Source organism: Pan troglodytes, chromosome X, assembly GCF_028858775.2.
Source record: "Pan troglodytes isolate AG18354 chromosome X, NHGRI_mPanTro3-v2.0_pri, whole genome shotgun sequence".
NCBI lineage: Eukaryota > Metazoa > Chordata > Mammalia > Primates > Hominidae > Pan > Pan troglodytes.
In genome coordinates, this window is record NC_072421.2 from 94,237,115 (window position 1) to 94,249,974 (window position 12,860).

Sequence of the window (12,860 nt, forward strand, 5' to 3'; positions counted from 1 at the left end):
TTAAAAAGTGGGAAAAGGATATGAATAGACATTTTTCAAAGAATACATACAACTGGCATATGAAAAAAATGCTCAACATGATTAATCATCAGAAAAATGCAAATTTAAACCACAATGAGATATTATCTTACACCAGTCAGAATGGCTATTATTACAAAGATAAAAAATAACTTGTTGCCACAGATGTGAAGAAAAGGAAACTCACATACTGTTGGTAGGAATGTAAAGTAGCACAACCTCTATGAAAACACAGTATGGAGATTTCTAAAAGAAGTAAAAATAGATGTAGCAATTTGATGTAGCAATCCCACTACTGAGTATCTATCCAAAGTTAAATAAATTATATAAAAATATATATATAAATTATATCAAAAAGATTCCTGCACACATATGTTCATCACAACACTATTCACAATAGTGATGATATGGAATCAACCTAAGTATTAAGCAACAGAAGACTGGATAAAGAAAATGTGGCATATATACAAAATGGAGTACTATTCAACCATAAAAAAGAATGAAATCATGTCATTCGCAGCAATGTGGACAGACCTGGTGGCCACTATCTTAAGTGAAACAAGTCAGACACAGAAAGACAAATATCACATGTTCTTATAAGTAGGAGCAAAATAATGTGTACACATGGACTTAGAGTGTGGAATAATAAACAAATGGAGACTCTGAAGAGTGAGTGGGGTAGGAAAGGGGTTGATAATGAGAGATTACTTAATGCATACAACGTGCGTTATTTGGTGATGGCTAACCTAAAAGCCCTGACTTCACCACTAGGCAATTTATGCATGTAACACAATTACACTTGTACTCTATAAATTTATACACTTAAAAAATAAATAATTTTAATTCCAGAAAGGAAAAGTGGAGCTTAAAAAACAATAAAAGGGAGTGCCCATCCCACCTGAAATGTTGCTAGAGTTCATAGATCTAGCTTTTGCGTTCCTAAGCAAGCTAGGGGCTGCCACGCACCAAAGCAGGAATCCAGGAGGCAGGCAGCTGTGCAATTAACGCATGTACTTAAAACTCCCAAACCTGCAGATGCCATGCACAAGAACCACCTTTAAGAGATTCCAGACCAGAGTAGCAATGTTACCACCAGCTTCATGTGGGGATAGGATTCCAGCAAGACTTCTGAACTACTGGCAGGCATCGGGTTCTCCGCCCTGGAGAAGGAGGAGGCAGACAGTGAGAATATCCCCAAGGAACTGCTCTAAAACCTGGGCCAATCACACAGCCACCCAAGGAAATGGCTGAATAGCAAAAGGAATGACAAAGACTGTGATCATCAACAGGCCTAAACTAAATGGAGAGAACTTTCCAGGTGTTTCATGGGACTCCCTTCCAGATGAGCTGCTCTTGGGGATATTTTCCTGTCTGCACCTCACTGAGCTGCTAAAGGCCTCCGATGTTTTAAGAGATGGTACTGCCCTAGCATTTGTTGAGTCTCTGTGGCAGACTTTATACCTCACAGGTAAAAATCTGAAGCCAGATGTGATTAGTGTGGGCCGGTTGCCTTCCACTGCCAACAATCATTTATGACCAACCATTGGTTGAACATTTCAGCCCTCTGCATATACAGCAGAGGGATGTGTTGAACTCAGTTATAGATGTGTCTGCCCTCCATGGCATTCTGTCTCAGGGCTCCAAGCTGCAGAATCTAAGCTTTCTGGAAGACCTATGGCTTTCAGATCCCATTTTCAATAATCTTGCACAGAACTCAAATTTAGTGCAACTGGGTGTTCTGGGTTCTCCTAATCCAGCTGTTCCAGACTGGATGAGCTAAATCTCTGCTGGTGATATGACTTCACTGAAAAAACATGTGCAAGTGGCTGTTGCGCATTTGTCAGAGAGCATCACCCAGCTGAATCTCAGTGGCTGCCGAAAGAATATCCTGAAATCCAATGTCTCTACTTTAGTTAGAAGATCCCCCAATGAGGGTCTAGATGTCCACCTAAACGTAAGTGATAATGTCATGCTAAAGCTAAAGAATGACTGCTTTCAGATATTTTCCAGCTCAACTACCTCCAATACGTATCACGCAGTCGGTGCTATGATATACCCAAAACTTTACTTGAACTCGAAGCAATTCCCACTCTAAAAACACTACAAGTCTTTGGAATCCTGCCAGACAGCACCCTTCAACTGTTAAAGGAAGTCCTTCCTCATCTACAGATTAATTGCTCCAAGTTAACTACCACTGCCAGGCCAACTATTGGCAACAAAAAGAATTAGGAGATATGGGACATCAAATGCTGACTGACATTGCAAAAGTCCAATTGTCTATAAAGTATTTATTGCAAGATGGTGTCTCCCTTTTCTTTGGGACAGGGAAAATAGGCAGGAAGCCCAATTGCTGGAGTGCTTGGCTAGTTTTATTCTCGGTTTTCTCTTTGCCTTCATTCCAGGAGTATTAAGCAATGATTTAAGAGGGAAAACAATGTGCTTTTCTGAAATGACTGTAAAGCTTCTATCACTGCTTTGCCCTTAAGGTAAAGCCTTTCAAAAAGGCTTTTTGAAATGTTGGGAGAGTGAGCCTATAATTTCAAGACACCTTAAAGAGCAAAATTTGAGCCACCTCTTCCAAGTGCCCTTCTTATTAAGTCTATTCAGAATCAAGCTTAAAAATTACCACCAGCAAACAATCTTCATAGCCTATATGGTAACTTTTATCTATTTAATTTTATAGTATTGCCTTATAAGACAGTTTGGAAGAACAATACGCTATTTTATTGTGAGCTGAACAGAAAGAGAATCATAGGATAGTAGCATTTGAGGCAATTTCTTCTGGAAATAGGAAAAAAATGCATTTTAATTTTGCCTTTAGATTTGAAATTAGGTTAGAGAAACAAATAGCCCCATGTAATTCACCTTAAAACATAAAAATAAATATATAAATAAATAAATAAACAACAAAAGGTAAAGAATTGGTATAGGATTTGAAAGCTCAAGAGACAATTTTCTATGACAGGTTAATTTGAGGTATCCTTTAATGCTTACTAAGGTACTGTTTCCAGAATTCTAAATTAGGTGAAGAAATATAATTCTGGTTTTCTAACTTTGTAATCAAATTATATTAACAGGGGTTCTTTAGCTTTTAAAATGACTTCCTTTGTTTTAGAAAGGTAGTATTAACCCAGTCTCTATTCTTGAAAAGTTTGATGGAAGAATTCAGAACTGTAGTTGCCTGCTGTTTTCCTTTAGCACTGGGTTTCTTGAGGTTACTTGTATATTAATTTGGAATCAAGTATTTTAAATTGTCTTGTTTTAATGGTCTCTCACAATAATTATTCAAAACTATTCATTTTATAGGGTAATGGGGCCTAAAATTCCCTAAGAGGAACTGCATGTTCCCTTCAATTGAAAATAAACACTGGAAGCCTGAGCACGGTGGTTCATGCCTATAATTCCAGCACTTTGGGAGGCCGAGGCAGGCAGATCACTTGAGGTCAGGAGTTCGAGACCAGCCTGGTCAATATGGCAAAACCCCATCTCTACTAAAATTACAAAAATTAGCCAGTCGTGGTACCACACACCTGTAATTCCAGCTACTAGGGAGGCTGAGGCAGGAGAATTGCTTGAACCCAGAGGGCAGAGGTTGCAGTGAGCCGAGATTGCACCACTACACTCCAGCCTGGGTAACAGAGCCAGACTCTAAAAAAAAAAAAAAAGAAAAAAAAAACTCGAAGAAGGTATATAGGTATATGTTCCATGCAGTTTCAGCAGTAAGCACTACTTTCACCTATGTAAGAGTTAAGATTCAGGTACTGAACGTTTTGATAGCATCAGTGATTTTTTTTTAAACTGGTACATAGAAGTAAAAAGATTATATTCTGCTTTTTAAAAATAACAAAAAAAAACCAGTTTAAATTGATGAACTCCTCATGTGTTCAAAATGCAACAAAAAAAGCCAAAACTCATCATTCCTATTAACTGTTTTTTTAAATCAAAAAAATTTAATGTTAGGAACAATAGTATGAAATGCCCTTATCTGCTCAGACCTAAGTAGTGTTACACAGGAAATCATCAAGCTTCAATTTCTTAGTAGTTAAAAAATGCTAAATTCTACTCGAAATTATTGTTTACAGATTAGTGACAAGGACTGGTCAAGGACTCTGACTTCTGGATGCCCTCAAACATACAGAACTCCCAAACTCAAGTCCAGCTATAACCTACTTTGCATAACCTACTTTGCCAACATGTCAGAGTAATCCATATTTTTGTGTGTGATTTCTACTTTTATAGACTTGTTTTAAAATAAAACGCATTGTTGTAAAAAAAAAAAAAAAAAAAGAGGCCAGGTGTGGTTGCTCACGCCTGTAATCCCAGCACTTTGGGAGGCCGAGGTGGGCAGATCACTAGGTCAGGAGATAGAAACTGTCAGGCCTCTGAGCCCAAGCTAAGTCATCATATCCCCTGTGACCTGCACGTACACATCCAGATGACTGGTTCCTGCCTTAACTGATGACATTCTACCACAAAAGAAATGAAAATGGCCTATTCCTGCCTTAACTGATGACATTATCTTGTGAAATTCCTTCTCCTGGCTCATCCTGGCTCAAAAGCTCCCCTATTGAACACCTTGTGACCCCCACTCCTGCCCACCACAGAACAACCCCTTTGACTGTAATTTTCCTTTACCTACCCAAATCCTGTAAAACGGCCCCACCCCATCTCCCTTTGCTGACTCTTTTTAGACTCAGTCCGCCTGCACCCAGGTGATTAAAAGCTTTATTGCTCACACAAAGCCTGTTTGGTGGTCTCTTCACACGGACGCGCATGAAATTTGGTGCCGTGACTCAGATCAATCCCCTGTGCTCCTGCTCTTTGATCCATGAAAAGATCCACCTACGACCTCGGGTCCTCAGACCCACCAGCCCAAGGAACATCTCACCAATTTTAAATCAGGTAAGTGGCCTCTTCTTACTCTCTTCTCCAACCTCTCTCACTATCCCTCAACCACTTTCTCCTTTCAATCTTGGCGCCACCCTTCAATCTCTCCCTTCTCTTAATTTCAATTCCTTTCATTTTCTGGTAGAGACAAAGGAGACACATTTTATCTGTGGACCCAAAACTCTGGCGCCAGTCATGGACTCGGGAAGGCAGCCTTCCCTTGGTGTTTAATCATTGCAGGGACACCTCTCTGATTATTCACCCACGTTTCAGAGGTGTGTGACCACATGGGGACACCTGCCTTGGTCCTTCACCCTTAGCGGCAAGTCCCGCTTTTCTGGGGGAGGGGCAAGAACCCCGAACCCTTCTCTGTCTCTATCTCTTTTCTGCTTTTCTGGGGGGCAAGAACCCCCCCATCCCTTATTTCCATGCCCCAACCCCTTATCTCTGTGCCCTGATCCCTTATTTCCACACCCCGACCTCTTACCTCTGCGCCCAATCCCTTATTTCCATGCCCCAACCTCTTATCTCTGTGCCCCGATCCCTTATTTCCACGCCCCAGCCTCTTATCTCTGTGCCCCGATCCCTTATTTCCATGCCCCGACCTCTTATCTCTGCACCCCAACCCCTAATTTCCATGCCCCGACCCCTTTCCTGCTTTTCTAGAGGGTAAGAACGCCTGAACCTCTTCACTCCATGTCTCTACTCTCTCTTTTCTCTCGGCTTGCCTCCTTCACTATGGGCAACATTCCACCCTCCATTCCTCCCTCTTCTCCCTTAGCCTGTGTTCTCAAGAACTTAAAACCTCTTCAACTCACACCTGACCTAAAACCTAAATGCCTTATTTTCTTCTACAATGCCACTTGACCCCAATACAAACTCGACAGTGGTTCCAAATAGCCAGAAAATGGCACTTCCATTTTTTCCATCCTATAAGATCTAAATAATTCTTGTTGTAAAATGGGCAAATGGTCTGAGGTGCCTGACGTCCAGGCATTCTTTTACACATCAGTCACTCTCTAGTCTCTGTTCCCAATGCAACTCGTCCCAAATCTTCCTTCTTTCCCTCCCACCTGTCCCCTCAGTCCCAAACCCAAGCGTCGCTGAGTCTTTCTAATCTTCCTTTTCTACAGACCCGTCTGACCTCTCCCTTCCTCACCAGGCCGAGCTAGGTCCCAATTCTTCCTCAGCCTCTGCTCCTCCACCCTATAATCCTTTTATCACCTCCCCTGCTCACACCTGGTCCAGCTTACAGTTTCGTTCCCTGACTAGCCCTCCCCCACCTGCCTAGCAATTTCCTCTTAAAAAGGTGGCTAGAGCCAAAGGCATAGTCAAAGTTAATGCTCCTTTTTCTTTATCCCAAATCAGAGAATGTTTAGGCTCTTTTTCATCAAATATAAAAACCCAGCCCAGTTCATGGCTCGTTTGGCAGCAACCCTGAGACGCTTTACAGCCCTAGACCCTAAAAGGTCAAAAGGCCATCCTATTCTCAATATACATTTTATTACCCAATCTGCTCCCAACATTAAATAAAACTCTAAAAATTAAATTCCGGCCCTCAAACCCCAAAACAGGACTTAACCTCACCTTCAAGGTGTACAATAATAGAGTAAAGGCAGCCAAGTAGCAACATATTTCTGAGTTGCAATTCCTTGCCTCCAGTGTGAGACAAACCCCAGCCACATCTCCAGCACACAAGAACTTCCAAACGCCTGAACCGCAGCAGCCAGGCCTTCCTCCAGAACCTCCTCCCCCAGGAGCTTGCTACAAGTGCCAGAAATCTGGCCACCAGGCCAAGGAATGCCCACAGCCCAGGATTCCTCCTAAGCCACGTCCCATCTGTGCGGGACCCCACTGAAAATCAGACTGTTCAATTCACCTGGTAGCCACTCCCAGAGCCCCTGGAACTCTGGCCCAAGGCTCTCTGAATGACTCCTTCCCAGATCTTCTCAGCTTAGCGGCTGAAGACTGACGCTGCCTGATCGCCTCAGAAGCCCCTAGATCATCACGGATGCCGAGCTTCGGGTAACTTTCACAGTGGAGGGTAAGTCCGTCCCCTTCTTAATCAATACAGAGACTACCCACTCCACATTACCTTCTTTTCAAGGGCCTGTTTCCCTTGCCTCCATAACTGTTGTGGGTATTGACGGCCACGCTTCTAAACCTCTTAAAATTCCCCAACTCTAGTGCCAAGTTAGACAATACTCTTTTAAGCATGCCTTTTTAGTTATCCCCACCTGCCCAGTTCCCTTATTAGGCTGAGACACTTTAACTAAATTATCTGCTTCCCTGACTATTCCTAGGCTACAGCCACACCTCATTGCTGCCTTTTCCCCCAGTTCAAAGCCTCCTTCACATCCTCCCCTTGTATCTCCCCACCTTAACCCACAAGTATAAGACACCTCTACTCCCTCCTTAGCAACCAATCATGCACCCCTTACCATCCTATTAAAACCTAATCACCCTTACCTCGATTAATGCCAATATCCCATCCCACAGCACACTTTAAAAGGATTAAAGCCTGTTATCACTCGCCTGCTACAGCATGGGCTTCTAAAACCTATAAACTCTCCTTACAATTCCCCCATTTTACCTGTCCAAAAACCAGACAAGTATTACAGATTAGTTCAGGATCTGCGCATTATCAACCAAATTGTTTTGCCTATCCACCCTGTGGTGTCCAACCCATACACTCTTTTGTCCTCAGTACCTTCCTCCACAACTCACTATTCTGTTCTTGATCTTAAAGATGCTTTTTTCACTATTCCCCTGCACCCCTCGTCCCAGCCTCTCTTTGCTTTCACTTGGACTGACCCTGACACCCATCAGGCTCAGCAAATTACCTATGCTGTACTGCTGCAAGGCCTCACAGACAGCCCCCATTACTTCAGTCAAGCCCAAATTTCTTCCTCATCTGTTACCTATCTTGGCATAATTCTCATAAAAACACACATGCTCTCCCTGCCCATCGTGTCCAACTGATCTTTCAAACCCCAGCACCTTCTACAAAACAACAACTCCTTTCCTTCCTAGGCATGGTTAGATACTTTCGACTTTAGATACCTGGTTTTGCCATCCTAACAAAACCATTATATAAACTCAACAAAAGGAAACCTAGCTGACCACATAGATCCTAAATCCTTTCCCCACTCCTCTTTCCATTCCTTGAAGACAGCTTTAGAGACTGCCCCCATCCTAGCTCTCCCTGACTCATCCCAACCCTTTTCATTACACACAGCTGAAGTGCAGGGCTGTGCAGTCGGAATTCTTACACAAGGACCGGGATCGCATCCTGTAGCTTTTTGTCCAAACAACTTGACCTTATTGTTTTAGATTGGCCATCATGTCTCCGTGCAGTGGCTGCTGCCGCCCTAATACTTTTAGAGGCCCTTAAAATCACAAACTATGCTCAACTCACTCTCTACAGTTCTCATAACTTCCAAAATCTATTTTCTTCCTCACACCTGACACATATACTTTCTGCTCCCCGGCTCCTTCAGCTGTACTCACTCTTTGTTGAGTTTCCCACAGTTACCATTGTTCCTGGCCCGGACTTCAATCCGGCCTCCCACATTATTCTGGATACCACACCTGACCCTCATGACTGTATCTCTCTGATCCACCTGACATTCACCCCATTTCCCCATATTTCCTTCTTTCCTGTTCCTCACCCTGATCACATTTAGTTTATTGATGGCAGTTCCGCCAGGCCTAATCGCCACTCACCAGCAAAGGCAGGCTATGCTATAGTATCTTCCACACCTATCATTGAGGCTACCGCTCTGCCCCCCTCCACTACCTCTCAGCAAGCCGAACTAGTTGCCTTAACTCAAGCCCTCACTCTTGCAAAAGGACTACTCATCAATATTTATAGTGACTCTAAATATGCCTTTCATATTCTGCACCACCATGCTGTTATACAGGCTGAAAGAGGTTTCCTCACTACGCAAGTGTCCTCCATCATTAACGCCTCTTTAATAAAACTCTGCTCAAGGCCGCTTTACTTCCAAAGGAAGCTGGAGTCATTCACTGCAAAGGCCATCAAAAGGCATCAGATCCCATTGCTCTAGGCAATGCTTATGCTGATAAGGTGGCTAGACAAGCAACAAGCTTTCCACCTTCTGTCCCTCGGCCAGTTTTTCTCCTTCACATCAGTCACTCCCACCTACTCCCCTGCTGAAACTTCCACCTGTCAATCTCTTCGCACACAAGGCAAATGGTTCTTAGACCAAGGAAAATATCTCCTTCCAGCCTCACAGGCCCATTCTATTCTGTCGTCATTTCATAACCTCTTCCATGTAGGTTACGAGCTGCTAGCCTGTCTCTTAGAACCTCTCATTTCTTTTCCATCCTGGAAATCTATCCTCAAGGAAATCACTTCTCAGTGTTCCATTTGCTATTCTACTACCCCTCAGGGATTGTTCAGGCCTCCTCCCTTTCCCACACATCAAGCTCGAGGATTAGCCCCTGCCCAGGACTGGCAAATTGACTTTACTCACATGCCCTGAGTCAGAAAACTAAAATACCTCTTAGTCTGGGTAGACACTTTCACTGGATGGGTAGAGGCCTTTCCTACAGGATCTAAGAAGGCCACCACAGTCATTTCTTCCCTTCTGTCAGACATAGTTCCTCGGTTTGGCCTTCCTACCTCTATACAGTCCAATAGCAGACCGGCCTTTATTAGTCAAATCAGCCAAGCGGTTTTTCAGGCTCTTGGTATTCAGTGAAACCTTTATATCCCTTACGGTCCTCGGTCTTCAGGAAAGGTAGAACGGACTGATGGTCTTTTAAAAACACACCTCACCAAGCTCAGCCACCAACTTAAAAAGGACTGGACAATACTTTTACCACTTTCCCTTCTCAGAATTCAGGCCTGTCCTTGGAATTTTACAGGGTACAGCCCATTTGAGCTCCTGTATGGACACTCCTTTTTATTAGGCCTCAGTCTCATTCCAGACACCAGACCAACTTGGACTGTGCCCCAAAAAACTTGTCATCCCTACTATCTTCTGTCTAGTCATACTCCTATTCACCATTCTCAGCTACTCATACATGCCCTGCTCTTGTTTACACTGCCGGTTTACACTGTTTCTCCAAGCCATCACAGCTGATATCTCCTGCTGCTATCCCCAAACTGCCACTCTTAACTCTTGAAGTAAATAAATAATCTTTGCTGGCAGGACTATGCTGAATCTCCTTAGGCACTCTCTAATTAGATGTCCTGGGTCCTCCCAATTCTTAGACCTTTAATACCTGTTTTTCTCCTTCTCTTATTCTGTTTAGTTTTTCAATTCATATAAAACCATATCCAGGCCATCACCAATAATTCTAAATGACAAGTGTTTCTTCTAACAGTCCCACAGTATCACCCCTTACCACAAAATCTTCCTTCAGCTTAATCTCACCCACTCTAGGTTCCCACGCTGCCCCTAATCCCGCTGAAAGCAGCCCTGAGAAACAATGCCCATTATCTCTCCATACCACCCCCAAAAATTTTTGCCACCCCAACACTTTACCACTATTTCGTTTTATTTTTCTTATTAATATAAGAAGACAGGAACGTCAGGCCTCTTAGCCCAAGCTAAGCCATCATATCCCCTGTGACCTGCACGTACACATCCAAATGGCCTGTTCCTGCCTTAACTGATGACATTATCTTGTGAAATTCCTTCTCCTGGCTCATCCTGGCTCAAAAGCTCCCCTACTGAGCACCTTGTGACCCCCACTCCTGCCCACCAGAGAACAACCCCTTTGACTGTAATTTTCCTTTACCTACCCAAATCCTATAAAACGGCCCCACTCCTATCTCCGTTCGCTGACTCTCTTTTTGCATTCAGCCCACCTGCGCCCAGGTGATTAAAAGCTTTATTGCTCACACAAAGCCTGTTTGGTGGTCTCTTCACATGGACGTGCATGAAAGAGACCATCCTGGCTGACACGGTGAAACCCCATCTCTACTAAAAATACAAAAAATTAGCCGGGTGTGGTGGCGGGCACCTGTAGTCCCAGATACTCAGGAGGCTGAGGCAGGAGAATGACGTGAACTCAGGAGGCTGAGCTTGCAGTGAGCCGAGATCGCGCCACTGCACTCCATCCAGCCTGGGCGACAGAGCAAGACTCCATCTCCAAAAAAAAAAAAAAAAAAAAAAGAATTGCACGTACACAGACTGAGATGCATTCTTCTGTGAAGGATTCATGAACAGAACAACTTCACAACAATACTGAATCACGTAACGGTGAAAACCCAATTATATTCTGATCACAGAAAATGAATAATGGTTCCTTTTCTGTAAGTGAATGGAAATAAAACAGTTAAAATATATATAGAAAAAGTAAATGTCACTTCTGCTTCCATCAAGTGACCAGGCTTGATGATCTCTCTATGTTATACGTTTCCAAGGCAGATTGTACGTTTGCTTTATGGCAATCATCAATATTGAAATAAAATAAATACTTCAGAAATTTTTAGTTATTCTGGTGGGTATCATCATTTGCTATTAAGGCATGTTTCTTGTTTATGAAAAAAAAACAGGAGAAACAATGGTGGGAGTCTTTGATTATCCAAATTAAGTAAAATTAGGCAGGTTGAGTAGAATTACTCAGATATACCTCTACTGCTGATTGCATTTCTCGGACTCAAGTTTCATAATTGAAAGTTTTAAAAGCAAAGCAAACCCGAGCAAGTTATTTTGTGGGTATTGACAAACTGATTCTAAAGTTTATATAGAGAGGCAAAAGATCCAGAATAGCCAACACAATACTGATGGAGAAGAACAAAGAAGAAGACTAATACTTCAAGACTTACTATAAGACTACACAGTAATCAAGACAGTAATCAAGTATTGGAAGAAAAATAGACAGATAGATCAGTAGAACAGACTAGAAAGACCAGAAATAGACCAACACAAATATACTCAACTGAACTTTGACATAGGAGCAAAGCAGTTAGGTGGGGAAAAGACAATCTTTTCAACAATGGTACTGGAACAACTGAGTATCCACATAAAAAGAAAATGAATATTAACATAGACCTTACACTCTTCACAAAAATCAGTTCAAAATGGATCATAGACCTAAATGTAAAATGCAAAACTATAAAATTCTGAGAAGATAACATAGGAGAAAATCTAGATAATCTTGGGTTTGGCAATGACTTTTAAGATACAACACCAGGGCTGGGTGCGGTGGCTCAAGCCTGTAATCCCAGCACTTAGGGAGGCCGAGGTGGGCTGATCACGAGGTCAAGAGATGGAGACCATCCTGGCTAACGCGGTGAAACCCCATCTCTACTAAAAATACAAAAAAAATTAGCTGGGCGTGGTGGCAGGCATCTGTAGTCCCAGCTACTCAGGAGGCTGAGGCAGGAGAATGGCGTGAACCTGGAAGGAAGAGCTTGCAGTGAGCCAAGAACACCCCACTGCACTCCAGCCTGGGTGACAGAGAGAGACTCCGTCTCAAAAAAAAAAAAAGATACAACACCAAAGACAAAGCCCATGAAAGAAAGACTTGGTACATTGAACTTCATTCAAAATAAAAACTTCTGCTCTGTAAAAAACAGTCAAAAGAATGAGAATACAAGCCACAGATTGGGAGAAAATATTTGCATAAGACATATCTGATAAAGGATTGTTATCCAAAATAAACAAAAGACTCTTAAAACTCAACAGCAAGAAGTCTAACAACCTAATTAAAAATGGGCAAAAGATCTGAACAGATGCCTCACCAAAGAAGATATACAGATGGCAAATAAGAATAAAAAAGATGCTCAACATCATATGTAATTAGAGAATTTCAAATAAAAACAATGAGATACCACTACACACCTATTAGAATGGCTAATATTCAAAACACGGACAACATCAAATGCTGTTGAGGATATGAAACAACAGGAGATCTTATTCATTGCTGGTGGAAATGCAAAATGGTGCAGCCACTTTTGAAGCCAGTTTGGCAGT

At 42.5% G+C, this 12,860-nt stretch overlaps 1 pseudogene; it reads left to right on the top strand.

Annotated features, from left to right (window-relative positions):
* Positions 1-1,058: 1,058 nt before the first annotated feature.
* On the top strand, positions 1,059-2,301 carry LOC107971088 (S-phase kinase-associated protein 2-like; annotated as a pseudogene).
* Positions 2,302-12,860: the final 10,559 nt, after the last annotated feature.